This window comes from Chiloscyllium plagiosum, chromosome 46 (genome assembly GCF_004010195.1).
Source record: "Chiloscyllium plagiosum isolate BGI_BamShark_2017 chromosome 46, ASM401019v2, whole genome shotgun sequence".
Lineage (NCBI taxonomy): Eukaryota > Metazoa > Chordata > Chondrichthyes > Orectolobiformes > Hemiscylliidae > Chiloscyllium > Chiloscyllium plagiosum.
The window spans coordinates 8,862,843-8,886,562 of NC_057755.1; the positions used below are offsets into that span (position 1 = coordinate 8,862,843).

Below are 23,720 nucleotides of genomic sequence, written 5' to 3' on the forward strand. Positions count from 1 at the left end.
CGACAGATAGTCTGTCAGAAACCGTGGCTTCGCACCCTGTGTCTAGTCCTAAAGGAACCTCCGAGTCTGACATTCATGCAGACTCGATAGCTTTAGAACCTGAAGAGGTGGAAGAAACCGTCTCATGGCACTCTGGGAGCAAGAGATTGGTTACAGTCCAGTCATGTTACCCTTGTCCGAGTCAGAGTCACAACATCTGGGGTGAAAATATCCCCGGAGAAGCTACAGGAGAAAGAGTAGGCATACATCCCCGATCTTGGTGGGGCAGTAAAGTCGTCATTGTAATGAGGGCCAGGAGGATCTCACTGACTATGAGATCATTGACTCAAGGTGAAAGGCCCAGTCAATCAGTGACCCCTGGCTGACACCGTTCAACTGGAGATGGTCTCTGCTGAGTGCCTGTCCCTCTTCTGCAGTGATGTTCGAGGCCGGGTGTCCTTGGAGAGGTAGCATGCAATGTCTGCCAATGCTCTTGATGCACTTCGGGAAAGGTTAACACTGCGGGAATAATGTGTTTTATTTCCCCCTGCAACTCCATTTTCAACTCTTCTTTATCCATCACCTTCACTTTCTTTACACACATAGACCTTTCCCTTATTTGGATTTGCTTGTTAAACGTTGCATGGCCACTTGAGTGTTTATCTCGTTGGTGGAACTATACGTTAAAGTTCTTGCTCAATGGTTTCTTATTTGCTGTGTATGTACACAAACAGACACAGACACTTAGACACGGGTGCTTTGGACGAAATATCAGCGCCACTGATGTTCATTGTTCGCGTAGGAGATAAATCAAAGAAAACAGAAAAAGGAAACCAAGAAAAAAAAGACAGGAGCGTCTCATCACTCTAGCTACTGGCTTCGAGCTGACTGGTTGAATCCCATATACTCTGCGCTTGTAAATAAAGGCTGATTTAGTGAAGGGATACCGGACCCTTAGCAGTTATGTCAGTGCTTAGTGACTACATTTTATTTTTATGAATAATAATTTATTGGCAATCTGAACTGGAGTAAAAGAGAACAGGCATTTCTGTGTTGGCAGAATGAGTCTGCCGGGGGCCACAAGAGATGAATTGTTTTTAATTGCTTACGTGAGCACAAATTGCCAGGTCTGCTAGTTTGCAGGCATTGGGGCTGGGCCAAAGTTGATCGCCCGTCCCTAGTTACCTCTTGCAGGTGGCGCAATGTTGCTTTCTGTCCACAGCTGGTAGATTTATCCACAATGCCTTTAAGGAGAGTATTCCAGGATGTTGACCAAGTGACAGTGAAGGAAGAGAGATATATTTCCCCAGTCTAGATGTTGAGTGACTTGGCGGGTAACGTGCAACGGGTGGTGTTCCCATGCATCTGCTGTCCTAGTCTGGATGGAAGTGGTCACGTGTTGGAAGGTACTGCTTCAGATCATCGGTGCATTTCCGCAGTGCATCTTGAGGCTGGTACACACTGCTGATAATATGCGCTAATGGTGCAGGGGCTGGATGCTTGTGGCTACGGATGCAATTAAGCGGGTTGTTGTGGCCTGAATAGTGTCAAGAATTTTCTATATACTTTGTATCAGTGTTCAGTATTTCTTTCGTAGCTAATCTTGCTGCTGACCATTTACGTTCTGGAAGCTGCTCAGATATGGTGAGGTAAATGAACATCCACTGTGAGTTGTAATTAATGGACTTGGAAATAAAAAGGAGATAGGAACAATGAAGACAGGAACTGAAACCTAAACTGGCATTTTATAACAGTTGAAACGAAACAAAATGCGAGGCACACCCAATGAAGAAGGTTCAGGAATGTTGACCATAGGGTAGTTTCAATGATGGATAGTGGGAGACGTTACACAACAATGGGAACAACTGGACAAGTTGTTTTCAGGAAGCAAGGCCAGAAACTGTATGCGAATTGTGAAAAAGAGCTTTGAATATTGCATATTCTCATTGCAAGTACGAATAATGCCAGTAAAATAAAATTCCAGAGTGACAGCAGTTTGGAAGATTTTATGTTTAATCTTTGCATTTCATTGCCGTCGTATTCAGTCACTGAACATGTTCACAAGAAGTTGCCACTGACCTTTCAGCGCAAGAATATAAACTTATTAATGACACAAAGCAATGTGTTAAATACATTAGAAATTGGAAAATAATTTCATGTGAATCACAAAAGCAAATATTGAGCCCTTTGAACAGCAATAAGTTTTACTCAGTATCAGTAAAACATTATTCGAAATACAATTCGTTAATGTTTCACACAAGGTATTATTTCCAGTTTTCGTGACGAAGTGTTTTCCTTCCAATTCTGAGGACATTGACATCTTTTCAGTTAATACTGCCAGGTAAATTCCACAAGGTCTTTCAATTTGGAGATCCTGTTGTAAGACTGGAAATACACCTTAAAATACAGGCCAGACACGTATGCTTATTTGCACAGTTTAACAATTCGAGTATATGGATATTTTACTCCAGTGATTAACTATTCTCTGAATTTAGTTTGTGTTAGAGCATATATACATGTGTTGGTGCACGAACTCAGAAGCCGTAGCATGAATCCAATTTCTTGAAGATCAAATATTATATTATTGAAAGTCTTGTCTTCATAGTTATAATTTATTACTTGCCAGTTGAAAGAGTGTACGACATATGTAATCCACAACAGTATAAAATTAGCAGACAAGGCAAAGAGCAAGATTATGGATTTTCTCCGGTTTACCACCTCTGGATCAGTGCTATTCTGTCCATTTCCATTTACCTGGAGGCGACAGCGGATGTAATTAGCTTTTATAATATTTCTGACTGTCAAAGCATTGAATACTGAAATCAATACAATTGGAAGCAACGGTGTAATTATACTGTCAATCCATTCATACACATTCCAGAATATTGAAGTATAATAGTCTGGTTTTGTGACGCAAAACCATGGTACATTGTCAATAACAAATGAAGGAATAAATGCAAAATATGATGTAATTGACTGCAAACAGCTGATCACACTCACAGTTACTATCACCACAAATGCCGTTTTCGCATTGCAATATCTCACTCTTAGCTTCTGGCAACAAATTGCTACACACCGATCAAATGTGAAAGCAACTGTGAACCAAACTGAACAGTCCAGGGCTGCAAGGAACATAACAACTCTCAAGGCACACACAGGAGTGATGGATAAGAAAGTAATTGGGAAATAAAGATTGTTAATTCGATGCAGTAAGACATTAATAATGACGAGAAGTAGATCTGCTGTAGACATTGCCAATAAATAGCGAGTGATGCATTTCGACAACCCGCAATTGCCTCGATTCAGGATGACAATTCCCACCAAATTAACTGTAAGAAAAATAAAATACTCTACTTCACGATTAGATTCACAGCAAAACCCTCAGCATAATATGTTTGCTAAATCAGACCAGTTGCCTCAGACGAATACATTAACACAATTACACGAAACAAAGAGAAAAGTTACAACAGACCTATTGACTTATGCTAACCAGAATGAAATAAAAATATTTTAGGAACTAATAGACAAGCAGAGTAAATCAAAAAAAATATTGAGAATAAAAACCATATATAATGAATTATTTAATGCAATTAAGTCATGCTGACAGATTCACTGAAATCTTGAGCAGATGCTTCATCCTTAACTAAGCTGGTAATGAAAGAAAAACATCAAAACAAAATGGTAATTTTGACAGGATATTTTACTACAATGGATGCAATCAGAAACTGAGTACGTGAGCAATCAGGGCTTATGCCTGAAACGTCTATTCTCCTGCTACTTCGGTGCTACCTGACCTGACTTGATTTTCCAGCACCACTCTCTCGACTCTGATCTCCAGCACCTGTAGTTCTCACTTTCTCCTCCATGAGGACTAACAACAATATATATTATATGAAGTGGAATTGTGATGGTTGAATATGGACTGGACTGTCACTGAAAGGGATCACACGCTTTCTCACATATGTTAGTCACAAATCTGCAAGGCCTGTAAATGAGAGGAAGTAGAGTTCGGAGATGGGCCAGCATACGAGCATATGACAATCATTATGAAACTTGCTAAATGTGGTACTTTATCAGAAAGCAGTAACACTGTAATTGTGATTACAGTTTGCTTGATTGGCAACACATCCACATAAATGTACACCTCCTCTACCACTAACACTCTGTAGCAGCAGTGTGAACAGCCAACAAACCTCACCGCAGAAATTCAGCAAAGATTCATTGACAGCATCAACCACAGCCACAAGCACTTCCATACAGAAGGGCATGGTGTCTGACACATGTAAGCGTCACCCCCTGCAAGTTGCCATTTGGACACTCACCATCCTGACTTAGAAATACATCATCGATCCTTCACTATCAATGGGCCATAATCATGGAGCGCCATGGTATTATAAACCCACAGCAGGAAAATGCGGCAGTCCAAGGAAGTGACTTCATCTTCTCAAGACACAAGTAGGGATGGGCAAAAATACATGTTTGTCAGTTCACTTTCCTCACATGAATGACAAAATGGTCTCGTCAAAATTCGGACCTCAGTTTGATTATATTAATTAGTATTCAGACCATTTGCGTCTGTAAGGCTAAATTTTGTGGAGTGATATGAACAGTGGTGTTTGGGGCAGAATGGCAAAATGAATCACTCAACATGCGGAGTCCACTTCGAGCATGGGAGAGTTTATTGATATTACACCAGTGGGAGGGAACCCAAGGGGTTCCTGAAGCAGCTTCACTGAACAAAGGAAAAACATAAACGTTTACGAATTTATTATATTCCACCATTACAGAGAAATCACTTTATTCCCTTGTTAAAAACACACCCAATCCAATGAGATATGTGACTGCATGGTCAGCGATGGACAGTCTTACAGACAATATAGAACATAAAACAATACGGTTCACAACAGGCCCTTCGTCCCTAGATTTTGCTCCGACCTGTGAATTAATCTATGCCCATCACCCTACACTGTCCCATTATCATCCATATGCATTTCCAATGACTGTATTAATCTCGGAAAAATGGCTGAGATAACTACATTGGCAGGTAGGACATCCCACGCTCTAACCACTCTCTGAGTGAATAACCTGCCTCCAAAACCTATCTTAAATCTATCACCCCTCAATTTGCAGCTCTGCCCCTCCCAGAAGTAAATGTCTTCATTTTAGGAAAATGACTCTCACTGTCCAGTTCCAGCATCAAGAGCGTATTGATGTTATACTCGTGGGAGGAAACCCCTGGGGTTCCAGAAGCAGCTCCACTGAACAAAGGAAACATAAACATTTACACGTTTATTTTATTCCACCATTACATACAAATCATTTTATTAACGTGTTAAATACACTCTCAATCTAATGACTCAAGTGACTGCATGATCAGTGATGGCCAGCTTTATAGACAACATAGAGCATAAATACTACAGCGCACAACAGGCTCTTCGGCCCTCGATGTTGCGCTGACCTGTGAATCAATCCATGCCCATCACCGTACACAATCCCATCATCATCCATATGCTTATCCAACGACTGTTTAAATCTCATAAATGTCGCTGAGATATCTACATTGGCAGATAGGACATTGCACATTCTTACCAATCTCTGAGTGAAGAACCTGCCTCTAACATCTGTCTTAAATCTATCACCCCTCAATTTGCAGCTATGCCCTTTCCTACAAGTAGATACCATCATTCTAGGAAAATGACTCTCACTGTTCATCTTGATCATCTTGTATGTCTCTATTAAATCGCCTCTTAGCATACTTCTCTCCAATGAGAACAGACCCACGTCCCTCAGCCTTTCCTCTATAGACCTTTATTTCAGAGCAGGCAACATCCTGGTAAATCTCCTCTGCACCTTTTGCAATGCTTCCACATCCTTCCTGTAATGGGACGACGAGAACTGCAAATAATACTCCAAGCGAGGCCACACTATCGTTTGTATAGTTGCAGCAAGACATCACGGCTCCGGAACTCAATCCCTCTACCAATAAAACCTAACATACTATATGCACTCTTACTAGCGCTATCAGCCTGCGTGACAACTTTCAGGGATCTCTGTACATGGACTGGAAGATCCCTCTGCACATCCACACTACCAAAATATTTCCAATGACGCAGTATTCTGCCTTCTTCTTATTCTTCCCAAAGTGAATCACGTCACATTTATCTCCTATTGAACTCCTATTATCATATTTCAGCCTAGTTTTGCAGTTTATCTAAGTCTCCCAGCAGCCTGTAACATTCTTCTGCACAGTCCACTACTCCACCGATTGCATTGTCATCTGCAAACTTACTAATCCATTCACTTCCACACACAACTTCCCACTTTTGTTTTTGACTGGCCCTATTCCGACTCTCGTCATCCTTTTATTCCTACATATCTACAGAAAGTTTTAGGGTTCTCCTTCATTCAACCTGCTAAAGACTGCTCATGACCCCACCTTGCTCTTCTTAAGAGTCTCTTTAACTCCTTCCTAGCTTCTTTGTAATTGTCCATCGCCTCATCTGTGCCATCTAGCCATCAGCGCCACATAAGCCTCCCTCTTCTGCTTAACAAGAGATAAAATTTCTTTAGTAAATCACGGTTCCCTAACATTATCACTTCGTCCTTGCCTGACAGGGACATACCTGTCAAGGACATGCAATGTTTCTTCCTAAAACGTGCTCCACATTTCGATTGTCCCCACCCACTGCTTTTTGTTGCTCCATTCTATGCATACTAAGTCTTGCCTAATCGCATTATAATTGTGTTCCCCCATCTATACATCTTGCTCTGTGGCCAGTGCCTACCGCTTTCTATTGCTAAACTAAACGTAACCGAATTATGGTCACTCTATCCAAACTGCTCACCTATCACAAAATCAAACACCTGGGCAGGTTCTTAAACGAGGAATAGATCCCTCTATTCCCTCTTGTCCGCCCTTCAACATTCTGTGTCAGGAAACCCTCCTGCACACATTTTGACAAAAAGACTAATCAATCCGACGTACTAGAGTTATAGCATTTCTAATCAATATTGGGGAAATTAAAGTCCACCATAATGACCACCCTATTTTTTTCACTCGTGCCCAGAATCGACTTGCCAACCCTCTACTCCACATCCGTGGAACTTTGCGGAGGCCAGTAAAAAACTCCCAGAGACCTCTCCTCTCCTGTTTCAAACATCAGCCTTTACCACCACATTCAAAGAGTCATTTTCAAATGTTCCTTCGGCTACTGTTACACAGTCCTGACTAACAAAACCACGCCATCCCCTCTTTTACTACCTTTCCTGAAATGAAAGATTAAAAGTGAAAAATCTAAATCCTGGAACCTGCAACAGCCACTCTTGACCTTGCTCTATCCATGTCTCAGTAATGGCCACAGCATCGAAGTCCCAGGAACCCATCTATGTTGCAAGCTCACCTACATTATTGAAGTATTGATTAGATTCCCTACAGTGTGGAAACAGGCCCTTCGGCCCGACCAGTCCACGCCGACGTTTTGAAGAGTAACCCACCCAGACCCATTTCTCTCTGACTAATGCACCTAACACTATGGGCAATTTAGCATGGCCAATCCACCTGACCTGCACATCTTTGGACTGTGGGAGGAAACCAGAGCACACTCATGCAGACACAGGGAGAATGTGCAAACTCCACATAGACGTTCACCCAAGGCTGGCATCGAACCTGGGAGCCTGGTGCTGTGAGGCAGCAGTGCTAACCACTGAGCCACCGTGCCACCCCGGCTATTGAAGTAGACAGATGGAAGCAGACGCACTTAAATCCAGTATGCTTCCTGCCTGCACACACCTGTGACCGAGAAATCCTAACCGTGTCCTCCCTACTCTCATCCACCTGTGTAGTGGAACTACAACACAGGTTCTCACCCACATGGTGAGCTCGTTTAAACCTCCCCCAATAATACCAGCAAATTTCCCACGCAGGGGTTTAGTGCCCTTTTGGTTCAAGTGAAGACCGTCCTGAATGCTGAGATCGCAAGTTCCCCAGAATGACCCGTGTTATCCATATAACTGAAACCCTCTCTCATGCATAATCACTGCTGTCACGTGTTCAGCTGATATGTCTCCCTATTACTTTGCTCGCTATCGCGTGGCATGGGTAACAAAAGAGAGATAACAACTCTGTTTGTTCTAGCTCTCAGCTTCCATCCTAGCTCCCTGAAATCCTGCCTTACATCCCTATCCCTCTTTCTCCCTATGTCATTGCTACCCACGTGGACTATGAGTTGGGGCTGGTCACCCTCTCCCTTCAGGACATTAAAGAAACGATCCGAGACATCACGGACCCTGGCGCCTGTGAGGCAACACACCAACCGTGAGTCTCATGCATTTCAAAAAAACCTTTTATCTGACCCTATAACTATTGAGTCCACAAAGTGACTAACACTGTCTTCCTATCCTTTCTTCCCTACTGTGCAACACGGTCAGACTCTGCCAGAGACCCGAACCCAATGCATGCCCCTGGTAAGTCGCCCCCCGCCCACAACAGTATCCAAAACGGTATACTTGTATTTCAGGGGAACGACCACAGAGGATCACTGCACCGACTGTTTACCCGCTTCTAAAAATTACCCAGCTTTCTTTGTGCCCAGGGGTAACTACTTCGCTGTATCTCTTATCTATCACAGCCTCTACCTCCCGAATGTTTCGGAGTTCATCCAGCTCCAGCTCCAGTTCGCGAACACGGTAATGGAGCAGCAAGATTTGAGTGCAGTTCCTGCAGATGGATGGGACACTAATGGCGTCCCACACATCAAACATCATACAGGAGGAACATTCTTCTCCCAGAATTACCATTCCTACAAGTCCCCTTATCAGAAAGGAAACAAAGGAGAATTTTACCTGATGTGTCCCTGGTGTTTAAGATTAGAGGAGGTGGATGTGTGGGAAGCCCTACAAGGGTAGGGTCTCGAGTTTAGAAAACACTCACTTATATAGCTGATGGAAGAAAAAGGTCCCTCCTTTCCCAGAAACCTTGACCCTCCTTGATGCTATGCCTGCCGACGCTCGAGGCAAGATTTTAAAGTTTTCTTCAGGTGACTCACCTTTCCCAACAGGCCCCTGGTCCAAGCACCCACTCTTCCTGCTGCTGGAAACTGAAATGGTCTTGGACTTCTATGGTGTTATTACTTTTTCCCAGACGCCCTTATCTCTATCTTTGGAGCTTTCTCAGTACGTGCTGTATATTACCACATTCCTGCTGACGTCTGCACATGCATTTCAATAGACCCTGCAATAATATGGGAGCCTTCCCGTATTGTCCAGAGGATTTGTGGTGGAATCTCTTTAATGCTAATTGGGTTCTTTTAAGGTTATGTGCACATGTAATCAAACTCTGTAACTAATTCAAAACAAACTAATTCAGAACTAGAGGGCATAGGTTTAGGGTGAGAAGGGAAAGATATAAAAGAAATCTAAGGGGTAACGTTTTCACGCAGAGGGTGTTACGTGCATGGAATGACCTTCCAGAGGAAGTGGTGGAGGCTTGTACAATTGCAACATTTCAGAGGCATTTGGATGAGTATATAAATAGGATGGGTTTAGACAGATATGGGCTGGGTGCTGGCAAATGGGACTAGATTGGGTTGGGATATCTCGTCGGCATGGACGGGTTTCCATGCTGTATAGCTCTATGACTCTATGACTTTATTTAACTATGAACACCTGGAAGTCTCAACCAATGTAAATCTATTTGTGAAGGCTCCCAATCTTTAAAGCAGCTGCGTATGGAATTCTTCTATCAGCATAGTCAAGGGTGTCCTTATTCAGCTGTTCCTGCATCAACAACTGCATGTCTCTAACTGGACCTTTTGTCTATTACCTTAGTCTGTTACCTTGGATGTAATCTCTCTGCAAAGCTGCAAACGTCATGACTCATACTTTACTGTAATACTATAACAAACAAACGTTATGAAGTTGAAGACAGGTGCTGAACCTTTAAGAACAAGAAAATGCTGAACTGAGAGACAGCAGTCCCAGAGTGTTCTGGAAAATTGAAAATACTTAACAATTGGCTGTGAAATAAATTAATCAGTTTTGATTCCTGTTTTGAGAACAATTCGAATTAAACCAATGAGTGTAGATTATGTGTCAGGATACCAAAACCCAATCGAGGTTGAATTTATTGTTTTGCCAACATCGGACAAAAGAGGCAATCCCATGTTTGGGGTGGGCGGAGGGATTGGTGTGTGCAAAAATGTGGACATTTTGTAAATTGGTCAGAGAGCAACTGCTGTATCGAAAGAAACTCCTGGTGAGCTAATTACCCATCTCACATCTTGTTCTCAAAAGAATTGGAAAATACTGTCTATCAAAAGTACCTTTTTCATATGAAACATACTAACAATAAATATAAAGAAGACGACCCAGGAATATCACCACGCAGTAGGCTGAAGTCAAAGAAGATGACAAAGACATGTGTGATTTTCATATTAAGTTAATATAAAGTTAGTAAGTGTATTATTGGAGCAGTATATTGTTATAAATTTGGAAGCAGACTGTAAGCAGTTAAGAGAAAGGAGGGCTTAAATTTGTGATTTCTTTTGTGTAATGTTCACTTTTAGAGTTGGAAAATAAAATGATAATTAAGTAAGTTAGCTCGCTGAGCTGGAAGGATTGTTTTCAGAGGTTTCGTTACTGTAACTTAGCAACATTATCAGTGAGAGTCTCTGGTGAAGAGCTGGTGGCATTTCCCGCTTTTTTATTAATAGGTCTTGGTTTCTGAAGGTGGGTGATGTCATTGTTATTTTGGAAAGATAACATAGATGGGATCTAAGTCGATGTGTTTACTGATGGAGTTCGGGTTAGAATGCCGTACCTCTAATAATTCTCGTGTGTGTCTTTGTTTCATCTGTCCTCGGATGTGTGCATTATCCCATTCAAAGTGGTGTCCTTCTCTGTCTGTATGTATGGAAACTAGTGATAGTGGGTCGTGTCTTTTGGTGGCTATTTGGTGTTCATGTTCACCTTAGGAAACGAAAACTTATAAATTGAGAGGCGGGTCATACCGCCACCGCTTAATTCGAGATGGTAATTAGTCATGGTGATGAAACGTCTGAAATAAAACCTTCCAGTTCAACGAGCTAACCTAAATACTTATCATAAACCTGAGCTGCAAATCTTCTCAAAAATCGCTAAAATAATTTGATGTTACTTGTTAAAATAGTGAAATTTTGGAATTGTCTGTCACCCATTTTAACAGATTACTCGCCAAGCCGAGCTTTTCTGTGTAATTGGTTGAATGAGGAGAGGAGTTCGAACACAGTGTTGTAACACAAGCTGGTTCTAAGCCAAATGCAAGCCACTTTCGGCCATCGTTGTGGTGATGTGAACGATGTCGACCAGGGAGACCTCACAGAATGTGTTTTCACTGATTGGGGCTGTAAACCTGATCGAAACAGGGAGCCCTGGCTGACCGATATAAATAGGAGTGTCAGAGATTCTGTTCATTCTGAGAGGTGGCTCCAAGGAAGCTGGACAAGTGCCAAGCCCTTTGCACATATAAATAAAGGGTGTTAGGTGATGGGTTACCAGCTCTGGGGATTTATTTCAACCTTGGGTTGTTTTCAGCCAAGGGCAGACCCAAAACGGCAATGCCAATATGCAATTGATCACACCTGGAGAATTATCGCTTTGATCCAATGAATTAGTGAAAGAAGCAATTCCTTAACATTTGCCTTGTTGAGGCAAAAGTAATTTTCAGTCTACAGACTTGGGAGTGAGGTTATGCTTAGCCACACTGAGATTCTGAAGTAAGAAATAACTGCTGCTGCATTCATTTATTTCTTTTAATTTATTTACTTGGGCAAGGAGTTGAGGTCCAATTGAAGTCTCGATCGTTTTAAATCAGGGGAAGCTTGCAGCTATGCAGTTAGCTTCAATGATAAGGGGGTATAACATAGGGAATTCACTTTGCCTCTTACTTATCGAGGATCGTTCCTGTTTAATGTTACATGTGTCCGTGGTCCAATTACTGGTGTTCATTATAATGTTTCCTGATGTGAAACATCTTAAATTTAACGTTGCTTTTCCATCATAGTTTCACACAGCACAGAAACAGAGCCTTCGAAGTAACACGTCCATGCCAACGGAGTTTCCCAAACTAAAGTAGTCCTATGATGGAAATGTGTTGCTGGAGAAGCGCAGCAGGTCAGGCAGCATCTAGGGAACAGGAGAATCGACGTTTCGGGCATTAGCCCTTCTTCAGGAATCATTCTAATGAACTTTAACAGCCCTTCTCCTGTTCCCTAGATGCTGCCTGACCTGCTGCGCTTCTCCAGCAACACATTTCCATCTCTGATCTCCAGCATCTGCAGACCTCATTTTCTCTTTAAAGTAGTCCTATGCACCTGCATATGGCCCTTTTCCATCTAAGCATTGCCTTGTCGTGTACTTGTCCAAATATCCTCTTAATGTTGTAACTGGGCCTGCGTCCATCACTTTTTTTGGAAAGTTCATTCTACATACGAACCATGCACTATGTCAAAAACCTGCTACGCAGGTCTCTTCCAATTTTTTCTCCTAACCCTTTAAAATTATGGTCTCCTACCCGTCCCATCACCGTAGAGAAAGTAGCTTTGTTATTCACTGTATCCATGCCCCTCATGATTTTATCAACTTCTATAATGTACACGAAAAGGGCCTCAGATTATTCTGCCTATCCTTATAACTGAAACGGTCCTGCCTTGGTAAAATTCTAATGAACTTTAACTGAACCTTTTCGAATCTAATATTGTGCTTTCGATAGCAAGTGATCAGGACTGTACACAGTATTCCAAAACTGGACTCACCAACGTACCATAAACTGCAACGTGACATTCCACAACCTGTACTCAATGATCTGAGCTATGACGCATTCCAACTGCCTTCTTTACCAGCCTGTCTACGTGTGACACAACATCCAAACACTACTACATGAACCATGATGTCTCTCTTTTTGACAGCACTGCTCAGTGCCCTTCCATTAACTATAAATGTCCTGCCCTTGAACATCTGACGAAAAGGCAGCACCTCCCATTTTTTTGAAATTTGACCCCATATGCCACACCTCGACCAATTGACCCAATTGATCAAGATTCCATTGTTATATGAGATAACCTTCACAGTCTGCTATACCACCAATGTTGGTGCCATTGGCAAATTTACTGACCATGCTTAAAAGGAATTGCTTCTATCAGACGGTAGTCAATGTCTGGAATTCTCTGCCCAGAAAATGATGGAAGCGAGATCACTGAATGCATTTGAAGCAGAGAGCGACAGGTTTTTGAAATATTAAGGAGTTGAGAACCTCGTGGAGCTGGACAAAAGAAGTGTTGAGACAGGTGAGCTGTGTTCTGATAGAATAGCTGGCAGCTGTTTCCTATGTCCTTATATTACATCAGAAATTTGTACAGATCATGGAAGTGTGAGAATTCAAGCTTTGGAGAAGATCAAAGCATGAGAGGAAGAGCTGCGGAAGAAATCAGCAAAATGAAATTAATGTACCACCATGTTCGATCTTTGAACTGTAAGAAAGAAATCTGGTTACGAACAGTTGAGTGCAGAACTCCAAGTAGAAGGCATTGAGGACCACGCTCAAAAACGGAACCATTAACGTAGGGAGGAAAAATAGACCAAGGTATACAGAAACGAAACAACTGCTTGGGGATTGCACGTTGGCTACGTGTTTGGCACTGAGCTCACAGCGCCAGGGACCTGGGTATAAACCCATGCTTGGACGACTGCCTGTGAGGAGTTTACAAGTTCTCCCTGTGTCTGTGTGGGTTTCCTGTAAGTACTCCGGTTCACTCCCACAGTTCAAAGATGTGCAGTTTAGGTGGTATGGCCATGGTAATTTGTCTCATAGTATCTGGGGATGTGCAGGCTAGGTGGAGTAGCCATAGGTAATGCAAAAGTATGGGAATAATGAAGGGGGTAACTACGTGTCTGGGTTAGATATCCTTAGGAAGATTGGTGTGGAATCAAAGAGCGAATGACCTACTTTCACACCATCGGCATTCTACGATTCTGTGGACCATCCTAGAGAAAGAAACGCAGAACGTGTGAAAGTTCTGAAATGGCAAAACTGACGAAGATTAATTATCATTCCCATGGAATTGTCATCCTGTTGGTGCACCTTGACAGGAAAATATCTATTTGATAAAATGATGATGTTAAATTGCACAAAAGAACTTTCCAGGAGTAAAAGAAGGACACGTTTAACTCGATGACCTGAAAACAATCTTGGCCTAATACTCTGAACAAGTTCCTCAACACCATATATGATCTGATTGACCTCCCTAAACAGACAGTGCCAGTAATTGAAAATATTCGACATTTTTTTCAACCAACTTATTCAAAGATGTTATGACACACCACTGTAGCAAGTGGGACTTGAACGTAGTACTCTCTGATCCAAAAGCAGGCATTCATAGCATTGACACAAACACAGTTGACTGCTGCTGGCAATCTGCTGGGGAGCGAAGGTAACCCACTTGTTTGAAATTGCAACAGTCGGATTGTAGACTGACATATTAACTAGTCTCAGGCATCATGCTGTGTAATTATTGATTCATGCTCGCAACGGACAGACCCAGTGGCACCAGTCATTATATGGGCGGATTCTGGATCAGTGGTGCTGGAAGAGCACAGCAATTCAGGCAGCATCCTCGGATGCTGCCTGAATTGCTGTGCTCTTCCAGCACCACTGATCCAGAATCTGGTTTCCAGCATCTGCAGTCATTGTTTTTACCTCGTTGATTATATGGGCGGAACCTGGTGCTGCTAATATGATGGTTCAGAATTGAAGTTATTTTGCATTGTTGTGTTTGATCATGTATGACAATATTTTACATCGTGTGCTAATCATTGCCCTTTGAAAAATAATCAAACAATAAAAAATACACACACATGAATATTGGATCACCAAGAAGCAAAAAAAAAATCTTCGAATACGAACAATTATTAGAAAATTGTTGCTGTCATCACAGAAAGATAAACTTGTTGAACTACGTGGAAAATTTAAACAACTCATCTATGCAGTAAAGGTGAACGTTTAATGTACTCATTAGTTTCATGTACTCATCAGTTTCATGTACTCATCAGTAGACATTTAACACATTACACAAGATATCGTGAGCAACTTTGGGCACAGTGCATAAGGAAGGATGTTTTTCAATTGCAAGGGGTTCAGAAGAGGATCGCAGGAATGGTTTTAGAAATGAAGGGTTTGTCCTATGAGAAGTGGTTGCGCACTCTGGGTCTGTACACGATGGGGTTCAGAAATATGAAGGGAAATCAGATTGAACCTTATAGTACACGGAGAGACCTGGATGGAGTACACTTGGATCAGATGTTTCCACTGATAGGAGAGAGCAGGATCTAAAGGCACAGCCTCAGGGACAAAACTTTAGAATTGACATGAGGAGGAATTTGTTCAGAGAAAGGATGGTAAATTTGTGAAAGTCACTGGAAGTACACTGGAATGCTTCGGAGATAGAGATAGTTTTTTGATGTATGAGGGAGCCAAAGGCCACAGCAAGAACGCAGGATAATGGGGTTTAGGAACCATATAAGCAACGATTGAATGGCAGAGCAGATTTGCTGAGCCAAATAGCCTCATTTAGATCCTGTATCTTATGTATTTATGATCTTGTGGAAGAGTAGTAAACAACAGCTGATCGGCATAGGTGTCAGGAAATTACTATCGCAAACTATAGGGAATCTAAACAACACTTTTGGACATTCAATAATGCTGCCTTTCCAGAATCCACCACCATCAACATCCTAAGGATTTCTAATAACCCAAATCCAGCCCTGCATTAGCCCTATAAGTATTGTTTCTCCAAGAGTAGGTGACAGCCTGGGAATTCTGTGACGAAAATCTCACCTCCTGACTCCCCAAAGCCTGTCCCACCATCTACAAGACATAGGTCAGGAGTATTGGTGAATACTGCAAATACCGATCCGATGAGTGCAGCTCCAACAACACTCAACAAGCTCAACACCATCAAAGATCCTGGAAAATTCTGAAGAAGTCATAAGAGAATTCAAAATCATATTTTTATTCACTCCCTGCACAAAACATTACAGATCTTTCGAATATATTCAACTTTGTCTTTGACTATTACAGATAACTAGCATCTGCAGTAGTTCACGTTTATTCCAGCATATATCAGAAAACGTGATTGTCACCACATTCACAAAACCTCAGTCTGTCCCTCTCTACCACTATCGCTTAATAACAGCAGGATGTAACATCTATAGAACACATTGCAGCAGCTCACCGAGGTTCCTCAGACAGCTCCCTCTCACCCTCACAGCCGCTAATATCTGGAAGCAATAGATTGATGGGAATGACACCACTTGTAAGTTCCCTTTAAGACACTCACCTTTCTGGCTTGGAAACACTTCACCGTTCCTTCAGTGTTGCTGGATCAGTTAAAAGACATTTGCACAGCTCCATGCAGAGGAAAGGTTTAGGGGAATATGAGTCAAATACAAGGAAATGGGACTAGTTCAGTTGAGAAAACCTGGTCAGCATGGATGGGTTGGACCGAAGAGTCTGTTTCCATACTCTGTGACTCTCTGTCAATGCTCTAACACCAAATGATCTGCATTTTCATTTGAGAAGCCAGCTCTCCACCACATTCTGAAGTGATACTAAGTAAGAGGAATAAATGCTGTCTCAGCCTGTTCTATAATAAAAATGAATATTCTGTAAAACATTTACAGATAACTCCGCTTCAGCAGCTGGAAAGAAACAACAATCAAAATGAAATACTGCTGAAACAGCTCGGAACACATCGACTGGAAATAACCAAAGTCAGGGAAAATGATGACAAATGATAATAAAGAATGAGTAAGTTAACTTAAATCGGTTTTATGCAAACATAAAACCAAGAGAACTGCGGATGATGTAAATCAGAAGCAAAAACAGAAGCTACCGTTCCTTCAGTGTTGCTGGATCAGTTAAAAGACATTTGCACAGCTCCATGCAGAGGAAAGGTTTAGGGGAACATGAGTCAAATACAAGGAAATGGGACTAGTTCAGTTGAGGAAACCTGGTCAGCATGGATGGGTTGGACCGAAGAGTCTGTTTCCGTGCTCTGTGACTCTCTGCCAATGCTCTAACACCAAATGATCTGCATTTTCATTTGAGAAGCAAGCTCTCCACCACATTCTGAAGTGTTACTAAGTAAGAGGAATAAATGCTGTCTCAGCCTGTTCTATAATAAAAATGAATATTCTGTAAAACATTTACAGATAACTCCGCTTCAGCAGCTGGAAAGAAACAACAATCAAAATGAAATACTGCTGAAACAGCTCGGAACACATCGACTGGAAATAACCAAAGTCAGGGAAAATGATGACAAATGATAATAAAGAATGAGTAAGTTAACTTAAATCGGTTTTATGCAAACATAAAACCAAGAGAACTGCGGATGATGTAAATCAGAAGCAAAAACAGAAGCTACTGGAAAAGGCCTGAGGAAGGGGCACCAGACCTGAAATGTTAACTCTAATGTCTTTTCCCAGTACCTGCCAGATCTACTGATCTTTTCCAGCAAATTTTATTTCTGTTTACATCAACACAATGGGATTTAAGACTTACCAAAAATGCCAACAGCTGCAAGTATTGGGTAGTAAATACGTGCTATCTGTAAGATTGCTGAATATTCCATTCTGTCTCAGTCAGGTCTGTGTGCTCCAGTGGAGTCAGTAATTCTGTCTACTGAAATAAAATAATATTATCAACACAGCATCAATTCACTTGGAAGCGAAGTGTGCAGTGAGACAATAATATATACTGGTTGCATCACAAATAACAGTAGTTGCAGTAATCTGAACAAGCTGCTAATTAACCACTTTCCTTCGAGAATCTATTTTGAAGAATAGATTCTCGAAGGAATCTATTTTGAAGAATAAATTGTAACTGCTTTCTTGAGAAATAAAAGTAGATTTCATTGTCATGTGCACTCAAGTACGAAAGTAAATGAGTACAGTGAAAATTGTACACAGACGCCACTCCTGGCACCATCTTAGGTACAAAGGTACTTCTGTATACAATCTTAGTTAGACAGTAGAAAATTAACGTTAAAGTTAATTGTTTAGATTTGAAATAGTTTCGAAAGACAGAACATGACACTACAGTTTGCAATAAAGCTATTTTGTACCAGACTGAGATGTAGGTTTTCCTTCATTATCACCTTTTATATCAACGAAATACTGGAACGTGTTTTCAGTGAGTGGGGATCTCACACAGTTTGCTAATCGAAACCTTTTCTTTCTAGAAAAATAACGTTAAAGTTAATTGTTTAGATTTGAAATGGTTTGGAAAACATAACATGACACTACAGTTTGCAATAAAGCTATTTTGTACCAGACTGTGATGTAGGTTTTCCTTCATTATCACCTTTTATATCAACGAAATACTGGAACGTGTTTTCAGTGAGTGGGGATCTCACACAGTTTGCTAATCGAAACCTTTTCTTTCTTATGAAAGAACGGAGCTCTGCATTTATGACATAAAGTCAGTATGATTTGACAGCGTTATAAGAGTAAGGGCGAGAGTGTGGTGCTGGAAAAGAACAGCAAGTCATGCAGAGTCTGATCAGCAGGGAATTGAGGTTTCGTGCAAGAGCCTACATGAGGAATGAGTTTTGCAAGCTAATGAAATGGCGAGATAAATGGGAGGTGGGTGAGACTGGGGGTAGTTAGATGAGAGTCCGATAGGGTGTTGGAGGTGGGTTTAAAGGTGATCGGTCAGAGTGGAGGGTGGAGTGGACTAGAGGGAAGTTTACCAGGCAGGACAGGTCATGAGGATGGTACCGAGTTGAAAGATTGTAACAGGGATAAGACTGGGGAGGGGAAATGAGGAAACTGATGAAGTCAACATTGATGCTGTGTGTTTTGTGGGTCCCAATGCGAAAGATGAGGCGTTATTCTTCCAGGCGTCGGGTGGTCAGTGTGTGATAATGGATAAGACCCCGGATCTGCATGTCCTTGGCAGAGTGGCAGGGGAAGTTGAATTGTTCGGCCATGGGGCAGTGGGGCTGGTTGATCTGGGTGTCCCGGAGATGTTCTCTGAAGCGCTCTGCGAGTCGGTACCCTCTCACCCCAGTGTAGAGGAGATGGCATCGAGAGCAACGGATACAGTAAATGACATGCGTGGAAGTACAGGCCTGTTTTGATGGATGTAAAAGGCTCCTTTGGGGCCTTGGACTGAGATGATGGGGGAGGTGTGGGCAGAGGTTTTGAATTCCTACAGTGGCTACGGAAGATGCCGAGAGGAGAAGTGTGTGTTGCTGGAGTGCATGGATAGGAAAAGAGAGTGGCAGAGGGGATGGTTTTTACAGAAAGTCGAAAGGGGTAAGGAGGGAAATATACCTGGTGATACGGTCCATTTGTAAGTGATGGAAATGGAGAGGATGATGCAATGTGTACGACATTGGTGGGGTGGAAGGTAAGGACCTGGGATTTTCTGTCCTTTTTGCACTTGGAGGGGTGGGGTTCGAGGACGGAGGTTCAGGACGTGGAGGTCATGCGCTGGAATGCACCTCGCCACTCACCACCAACGAATGGCTGAAAGGAACCTTACACATCCATCCCGACGCTTTCCTGGTTAAAAATCACACAACACCAGGTTATAGTCCAACAGGTTTAATTGGAAGCACACTAGCTTTCGGAGCGACGCTCCTTCATCAGGTGATTGAAGGAGCGTCACTCCGAATGCTAGTGCGCTTCCCATTAAACCTGTTGGACTATAACCTAGCGTTGTGTGATTTTTAACTTTGTACACCCCAGTCCAACACCGGCATCTCCAAATCATGCCGTTTACCTGCACTTCCATGTAATTTACTATATCCATTGCTTCCTCTGCAGTCTCCTTTACGCTGGGGAGACAGGGCACTTACTTGCAGAGCTCTTCAGAGAACATCCTCGGGATACTGGCAACAACCAACCCTACTGCTCCATGGCCATTATCGACAACTCCCCCTCTGACTCCACCAAGGACATGCAAGTCTGTGCCTCCTCTATTGTCACACCCAAACCATCTGACGCCTGGAGGAAGAATGCCTCACCTTCCGCATTGGGACCCTAAAAGCATAAGGAAACAATATGGACTTAACCAGCTTTCTAATTTCCCCTCCCCTCACCTTAATCCTGTTACAAATTTCGAAATCCGTACATCCGTCATGATCTGTCCTACCTGTCCATCTACCTTCCCATCTATCCACTCCACACTCCTCTCCAAATTACCAGCATTACCCCCACCTCTATTACCTATCGCACTCTTAACCACCTTCCCCCCAGCTCTACCACCCTCCCATTATATCTCCATCCCATAGGCTCCCAGTTTCATTCCTAATGAAGGGCTCTTGCCCGAAACATCGATTTTCTAACTCCTCAAATTCAGTCTAACCTGTTGTGCTTTCCTGCATCACACTGGCGACTCAGATCTCCAGCATCTGAAGTCCTCACTTTCTCGTCGAAGAGTAAGATGCCAAGTGGGTAATGACGCAGGACAGCAGATTAATGGGGTGCATCATAGTCAGCGCGCCAAGGTGCCAGGGATGTAGGTTGTCAACCAATGAAGATTTTGAACGTACCCTAGCATGTGCGTAGTGTAGTGATTGAGTTGCATCATTGTGGCCGGGAACCTGGTCCGATCAGAGAGCCCTTGCTGACAGAAATAAATAGCAGGGATGCAGGGCAGGGGTAGACATCCGGTTCGTGGCCACCACCATCAGACGCCTTAAAATGGAGGTGCTCGGACTCGACGTAGTGCATCAGTTGGAGGATGCTCAGGTGTGCATTGGAATCCTGTCCGCGCTGACCTCTGCGCGGATAGGATTTCACATTGGCCCCCAAGATCCCTTACTTTCCGCGGGAGCCTGTGCCCCACAACCTGAGCCGCCTCCAGAACTTTAATTTTGTCCCTTTTAAGAACATAAAAAGGCGGGCCCTGTATCGACTGCTTCTGCACACCGTCCACCTCTTTTCCTTCATCCACCATCCGGACACGCCCATTTGCCACGGGGCGGTGGAGATCCCCAGTGGAGGGCTGTCTACGTGGGAGCCCTCTCCCTGTCTCTCGGGGATCTGGGGTGGAGGGTGCTGCCCGCAGCGGTCCCCTGTAACTGCAGATTGCGGTGGTTCACGGACTCCCAGCCCAACTGCTTGTTCTGTGGCGCTGTGGAGTCCGTGGACCATGTGTATATTGGGTGTGGGCGTTTCCACTCCCTTTTGATTTTCTCAACAACCTCCTCCTCTGCTTTTGGTATCTCTTCAGTACCACGTTCCTGAACTTCAGACACCAGGTACAGAGAGGGGAGGGCAGGTCTGAAGACCTCCTTGTGGGTCTTTTCCTGGGCCTGGCCAAACTGGTCATAAACAGATCCAGGCAGCAGACCGTGGAGGGGTCGTTAGGGCCGACTGCCTGACCCTCTTTCACGGTTACATTAGAGCCTGGGTGTCTCTGGAGAAGGCGCACACGGTGTCCACCGACACCATACAGCTGTTCAGGGAGAGGTGGGCACCGCAGGGAGTGGAGTGCATTATTTCCTCCTCCAACTCTATTTTGATTTAATCCCTGCCCTCCTCTTCACTGTTCGATCACACAGCATTGCCCTGTCAGAAGGGCACTGCTTGTCACTGGCCACTCGGGTCTTTCGTTTCTTCCTGGTGGTGGGAATTTGAATACAGATTCGTGCACTTTGTGCCCATCACTGTGTCTCACACCTTCACACACACAACATGTGTGCTGTGGAAAAATAAGCACTACCACAGTTAGGCGGTAGTGTGGGGGTGAAATATAATACAACAACAGGGGTGTCAGAGGTTCTGGAAAATAAAATGAATAGCAGGGTTGCAGGGCAGCAGTAGACGCCTGGTACATGGCCACTGCCATCCGAAGCCTTAAAGCAGCGGAGCTCAGACCTGACGTAGTGCACCAGTTCGAGAGTGCTCAGGTGTGCGGTGGAATCCCGTCCGTGCTTACCCAAGCCCGACGGAATTTCACATTGGCCCCACGGTCCCGGACTTTCCCCGGGAACCTGTGCCCCACAACCTGAGCCGCCTCCTGAATTTTAGTTTTGTAACATTTAAGGACGTAAAAAGGTGGGCCCTGTATCGACTGCTGCTGCATACCGTTCACCTCTTCTCCCTCATCCACTGCCCGGACACGCCTTTGCGTGCCCATTTGCCACCGGGCAGAGGGGATCCCCATTGGAGGGCTCTCCACGCGGGAGGCCTTCCCTTCCCCTCAGGGGTGGATGGTGCTGCATACAGCAGTCACCTGCAACAGCAGGTTGAGGTGGTTCACATACTCCCAGTCCAACTGCTTGTTCTGTGGTGCTGTGGTGTCCGTGGACCTTGTATATATTAGGTGTAGGCGTTTGCACTAACTTTTTGATTTTCTTAAGAACCTCTTTCTCTGCTTTTGGTTTCACTACAGTCCCACGTTCCTGATCTTTGGGCACCCGGTATGGAGGAGGGAGGGCAGGTCTGAAGACCTCCTCGTGGGTCTGCTCCTGGGCCTGGCCAAACTGGCCATAAACAGGTCCAGGCAGTGGGCCGTGGAGGGGGTCGTTAGGGCCGACTGCCTGCCCCTCTTCCGCGGTTATGTTCGAGCCCAGGTGTCTCCGAAGAAGGAGCATGTAGTATCCACTAAGAACCTGGAGCTGTTCAGGGAGAGGTGGGCGTCGCAGGGAGTGGAGTGCATTATTTCCCCCTCCAATTCTATTTTGATTTAATCCCTGCCCTCCTCTTCATTGTTTGATCAAATAGCATTGCCCTTTGATGTCAAGGGCATTACTTGTCAATGGACAATTGAGTGCTTCTTTTCTTTCTGGTTGTGGAAACTGCTCTTTGTGTCTCTAACTGTGTCTCACACCTGCACACACACAACATGGGTGCTGGGGGTAAAAAAGCACTACCGCAATTAGGCGGTAGTGTGGGTGTAATTAAAGAATATAATATAAACAGGAGGGACAGTATGTTCATCGATCCCATAAATTGTCAAAGAGTGAACTTTATATCTCACGAGCTTCAGCCTGGATCTCTTTGGACAGTGAAGTTGAAGAAATGTCTCCCTACATTGCCTGGTAGCATCAATACCTATAAGAAAAGAAACAATAAAAAACTTTGGTGCGAAAATCTTCCCAACTTGCAAAAAGGCAGATGTAATGTTAACAGAGACTGCTTGGTGCTCCACAACTAGAACTTAAACAGGAAACAGCTTGTCAGCTGTCCAATGTGTTTTTGTTTCAGTCGTCACAAAACCAATGATTTTCATTACAGGCTGAGTGTGTTGTGCCGCGTGGAACTGTCACAGGGCTGGAGAAACACTTTCCAGCTAAAATCTTCAAGCACTGTAGTATTCACAAAGATTCACTGTGAAATATAAAGAAACCACATAAGATGAGAAAAAAACATCAGAAGTGTCAGAGGTCCTGAATGTAAAAAATAAAAAAAGAAGGAAATAATGAAGAAAAAATAAGCAGCACGGTCAGGGGATCTGTTCTTTGAGGGAGCTGGATCAGTGTGTGGAGGGCTGTCCACTTCTCTGTGTTGAGAAGGAGAGGAGAGGAGATTGACTTCTGAACAACCTGGAACCACCCAGTCAGTGTATTCACTGCTGTTGTTGTCTTCCTATTGATGAGGAGTTCATTTCCAAGTTTTGTTTTTCTTTATTGTTTATTGTGATTGTTTGTTTTCAGGATTTTCTTTCTGCTTATTTCTGTTAATTTGAATCTGAGCTC

The 23,720-nt window shown here is 43.4% G+C and overlaps 1 long non-coding RNA gene across 1 annotated transcript; it reads right to left on the reverse strand.

Moving 5' to 3' along the window:
* Positions 1 to 1,970: 1,970 nt before the first annotated feature.
* Positions 1,971 to 16,431, reverse strand: LOC122544137. Its single transcript, XR_006310272.1, has 2 exons — positions 16,347 to 16,431; positions 1,971 to 3,308 (listed from the first exon to the last, which is right to left on the reverse strand). It is a non-coding gene; the product is annotated as an uncharacterized LOC122544137 (long non-coding RNA).
* Positions 16,432 to 23,720: the final 7,289 nt, after the last annotated feature.